This window comes from Dromaius novaehollandiae, unplaced genomic scaffold, assembly GCF_036370855.1.
Source record: "Dromaius novaehollandiae isolate bDroNov1 unplaced genomic scaffold, bDroNov1.hap1 HAP1_SCAFFOLD_31, whole genome shotgun sequence".
NCBI classification, from domain to species: Eukaryota; Metazoa; Chordata; class Aves; order Casuariiformes; family Dromaiidae; genus Dromaius; species Dromaius novaehollandiae.
Window position 1 is genome coordinate 2259128 of NW_026991289.1, and position 4948 is coordinate 2264075.

Here is a 4948-nt window from a genome sequence, read left to right on the forward strand (position 1 = left end):
CACATCTCCTGCCATTGCAAATGTCCTGGGTCCCTCTGAGCACCATCCATGAGCACAGACACGTGCCAGCAATATCAGTGGTGGTGGTGAGCCCTGTCTGGCTGGGTCTGCTTCCTGTCCCGACCAGCATGGCCAGAGCTGAGTCAGGAGTCACCCCGTGGCCCCACAGCCGCTCACTCTGCAGAGCAGCACCGCCAGCCTGAGGCCCTGCAGGGAGCACAGGGCAGGGGTGCAGGAACAGCCAGGCCAGCATGGACGCAGTGACCTGGGGAAAGGCTCTCTGGGCAGCAGGGATGTCCCAGGAGAAAAGCAGGGCAGCATTCAGAAATAGGAAATGAGAATGAGAAGCAGGTCTCTGTGCACCAGCTCGGAGCAGGCAGCTCTGTCCCCAGGGCAGCAGGAGCTGCCAGAGGGGCTGCAGGGCCAGGGCTGTCGTGCTGTGCTGGGCAGCGGGGTGGGCATGGAGGGGCTGCAGGCAGACAGGGAGGGAGATCTGCTGGGCACAAGAGCAGGGGAGACAGAGACTGACCGGCCTCATTGCGGGGCCTCATCCCCCTTGCCAGGAAGCTGCTGCCCTTGTCCTTGGGCTGTGCCTGAGTCATGCTGTGAACATGGCTGGCCCTGCACCGCTTGGCTGCTGACCTGACCCTGTCCTTGTCCTGCTGACCTTACTCCCCATCTCTGCCTCAGACCTGCCTCCTCACTACAGTCAAGGAAGTCTTGACAAGGAAAGCTGTGACCCGAGCAGATCCCAGAGAAGGTTGTAGGTACAAAAGGTGACCCTAGCTCCATAGCAGCAACTCCTGCCTAAGGAGAACTTTGGATTTGAGACCCCTACCCAGGTAACACTGCACAGAAAGTCTTAGTTGGGCGAAAAAGTGAGCCAGGCACTTGGGCCTGATTTTATGATGCATAGTTATGACCACAGGTTTTGCTGTATCACAGCTCAAGTGTTCGTGAACCATTTGTGACAGGGTTCCTGCCAGAAAGAGTATGTTGTCAGGAGCACCAAGAGCGGGGCTGCTCCATGTGGGAAGAATTGCTGGGAGATGACGGTGCAGGCAAGGCAGGGCAGGGTCCCACTGATGAGAGGTGCCATCCCACAGTGCTTGGACAAGAGGAGCAGAGCAGGTTTGGGGATGGTAACTGGGGTCAGGCACAGTCCAGAAATGGCCAGATAAGACTGGAGGGCTCCATCCAGCCCTATTTTGTGTGGGATGTTGGACTGGAGACCTCCAGAGATCCCTTCCCACCAAAACTCCTCTGCAACTCCATCAATTCCTGCTCCTCGGCCTCTGTTCCGGCACAGCTGGCACAGGGACAAGAGCACCTAGGGCAGGGCAGAACGAGCCCAAATGGGAGAGTGTCAGGGGGAAGATCCAAAGGCCCCTGGCTCAGCCCTGGGCTTTGGAAAACTCCCTCATGCAGCCTGAGAGGCTCTGTCTGCCTCTTCCACCCTGCCCTGTGCTTCCCTCCCATCAGCCACAGCAGAATCCAGCATCACCTGGGGACTCTCTTCCCCATGGGGAGGAGAGGAAGGGCCTTCACCAGCCCCACACTGCCTTTCCCGCCCGCAGCCTTTGCAGTTGCGCCTCTCTGGGTCTGTCCACTTGCATTCCCCATAGTCACAGCTGCACTGAAGTCCATTGTGGCACTCCTACCCTTGAGCTGACATCCACCCTGCACCTGAAGCCTGGCCGGTCACAATAGCATCACCCATCCAGTGCCCCGGCTGTGCAGCCGACGGCAGGGGTCTTCGCCCCAGTTTCCCTGCTCCTGGCACCACTGCTGCTGTGCTCATGTCAAACCCTCCTGCTGCCAGACTGCCCCGACGCCCGAGGCAGCTCCAGTTCCCTCAAGGGCTGTGCTGAAACCTTTCAGGAGTGTGCTGAGGTGGAGCTGGCACCAGAGACCTCTGACATGAAACGGGCTAGGTTATTATTAAATGACTATTAAATGATCCCCCAGAGTCTTGGGGATCCAGGCACCCGGCCCCTGCCCAGCCTGGGCTGTGCCCCATGTGGGGGTCAGCAGATAGCCATGCTCTGGCATCTGCCATGGTCTGGTGCAGAAGAGAGGCCGTGCAAGGCTGGCCTTTTCCTCTCCGTCGGCATATGGAGACATGCAGGAGAACAGAGCTGGCCATGGCCCACCCCACAGCTGGGGTGTGCAGCCAGCACTGGAAGGGCTGGTCTGGGATGATGACCATGGGGCAGTTTCTCCAGTGTGTGCATGTGTAGTGAGAACACCTGCGGGAGATCTGGCGAGGAGTCAGGGGACCGACAGAGCATGTGATCGCAGCCCCAGTGTGTGCTCTCTGCACACCAACTGAACTCCCGTCAAAGGTCAGACATGCATATTCCATTTTGTCAACAAGGTGTAGCTGCTTCGCAGCCAGTAGCTACTCAAACTTAGCATCACTGAGATAAGGAAATAGTTCTAGCAGATGTAAGGGTCCCTTAGGATACAACAAATTGAGTTCTACCTGGGCATCTGACCCGTGTCTCCAGCAGCTTCCCATCAGCGACCCCCGCCCCGGGCAGTTCCCAGGCCTCCCCAAGCAGTTTGGAGAGTAACTCTTCTATTAAATATGTCCTGATTAACCTATCATGAACCTTCAGTGTCTCCCTATGCCAGTATCTGACCCTTCCTTTCCCTCACTGGCCATGCAGGTCAGGGCAGAGCCAGCTGGCCCAGCATCACTGCACCTGACAAGCCCCTCCCCAGGGTCTGTGGCTGTGGAGGATGCTTGGAGCAATCACAGGCCATTTCACATTGCTCAGGAGGTGTTCAGGGGTGTCATTAGGCCCAGCCCACTCCCTCTCCTGAGACTGCAGAGCCCTGATTTGTTGCATTCCTTGGTTTGGCCCTTTACCTTTGGTTGACTCCACTTGGTTTGGGGAGTCTCCACTCACTGCCCACTCCAGGCACAAACTGCCCCTGGAGATCTGTGCTCTTCTGGGAGCTCCATATTGCCTTCCAGAAGGATGGGCATCTGTCACCAGCCCTCTAATATTTGAGACAGTCCCTGGCAGAGACCTCTTGACCACTCACCCTTCCCTGGGGCACTGGGCACCCACAACTGAATCCAGCCCTCATTCCCTAACACATCACCCAGAAGAGGTCATGTTCTTTAGCCCATGGAAAACCTAGGCACAGCAACAGAACAATTCCCTGTGTGCATTCTTGGCTCTAGCTTGGGAAGAAGAGCCTATTGTTCAGGCACAGTACTGAGGAGATCCCCTTTTATTACAGAGATGCTACTTGGGAGGCCAGCTCTGACACAGTGATAGGCAGATTGACAGAAGGCCTCTGGGTCAGACAGATGATGTTTGTGCTCTTGGAGAAGTGGGATGAATTCAGACATTTGTGTACAAACGTGGCTATTACAGACAGAACTCCCAAGGCACAAGAGCTGTCTGACATAAGACAAGAAGAGTGATGGGCAGCTTATTGCTGCTGAACCAGTACCTCTTGAACCAGTTTCCTCAGTGCCTCCTTGAGCTCCTTGTTCCTCATGCTGTAGATGAGGGGGTTCACTGCTGGAGGCACCACCGAGTACAGAATGGACACCACCAGATCCACAGCTGGGGAGGAGAGGGAAGGGGGCTTCAGGTAGGCAAACAGGCCAGTGCTGATGAACAGGGAGACCATGGCCAGGTGCGGGAGGCACATGGAAAAGCTTTGTGCCAGCCCTGCTCAGAGGGGATCCTCAGCACAGCTGTGAAGATCTGCACATAGGACAGCACAATGAAAACGAAACAACCAAAGCTTAAACAGGCAGTAACCACAAGAACCCCAACTTCCCTGAGGTAGCAGTGTGAGCGGGACAGCTTGAGGATCTGGGGGATTTCACAGAAGAACTGCTCCACGGCATTGCCTTTGCAGAGTGGTATCGAAAATATGTCAGCAGTGTGCAGTGCAGCATTGAGAAAACCACTGCCCCAGGCAGCTGCTGCCATTTTGACACAAGCTCTGCTGCCCATGAGGGTCCCGTAGTGCAGGGGTCTGCAGATAGCAACAAAGCGGTCATAGGCCATGACTGTGAGAAGAGAATACTCTGCTGAAAACAAGAAGAGAAGCAGGAAGACCTGGGCAGCACATCCTGAGTAGGAAATGGCCCTGGTGTTCCACAGGGAATTGGCCATGGATTTGGGGACAGTGGTGGAGATGGAGCCAAGGTCGAGGAGGGAGAGGTTGAGGAGGAAGAAGTACATGGGGGTGTGGAGGCGGTGGTTGCAGGTTACAGCTGTGATGATGAGGCCGTTGCCCAGGAGGGCAGCCAGGTAGATGCCCAGGAAGAGCGAGAAGTGCAAGAGCTGCAGCTCCCACGTGTCTGCAAACACCAGGAGAAGGAACTCGTTGAAGGAGCTGCTGTTGGACATTTGTTCCCGCTGGGCTTTGGGGACTGTCTGAGGAGGAAAAGACAGTGGCAAGTTAGGGGAGACCTTCCAAGGGGGGGGGAAAAAAAATCTCATTGAAAACATCACATTGCCTCTCTCTTTTTGGGGAGGGTCACTGGGCAGGTACCTTGCTTGAGCTCTGGTTTGTGCTGGCTGAGTGTGCTGTGAGGAGCAGAAGCCTCTGCCCATGGGCTGCAGAGCAGTCAGTCCTTCTGTACAGTAGCGGCAACATGGTAATGCAGGTAAACAGCTCTGACTCTCATAATTTCTGTCAAATAAAATCTATTCATCACATGGAAGGGCTTTTCAATGTCTTCACTGCCTGCTCTAAAGAATGAGGGGTGAAAAACAAAGTTTTAGGGATTTTTTAATAATGTTTATTTTCTTTGAGATGCTCCTGTCACCCCTGGGGAGTGTTCCTCAAAGGCAGAAATTCTCAGCATTTCTACTATGAGTCTTTAAAAACAAAAACATTCACTGCCACTTGGTACAGAGTGAGGACAGCGTGTCTGTCTATCAGTCTTGTTCCCAGCTGTCCTGTGCTC

The 4948-nt window shown here is 55.1% G+C and overlaps 1 pseudogene; it reads right to left on the bottom strand.

Annotated features, from left to right (window-relative positions):
* Positions 1-3450: 3450 nt before the first annotated feature.
* LOC112996762 (olfactory receptor 14A16-like) lies at positions 3451-4385 on the bottom strand (annotated as a pseudogene).
* Between the last annotated feature and the right edge of the window lie 563 nt (positions 4386-4948).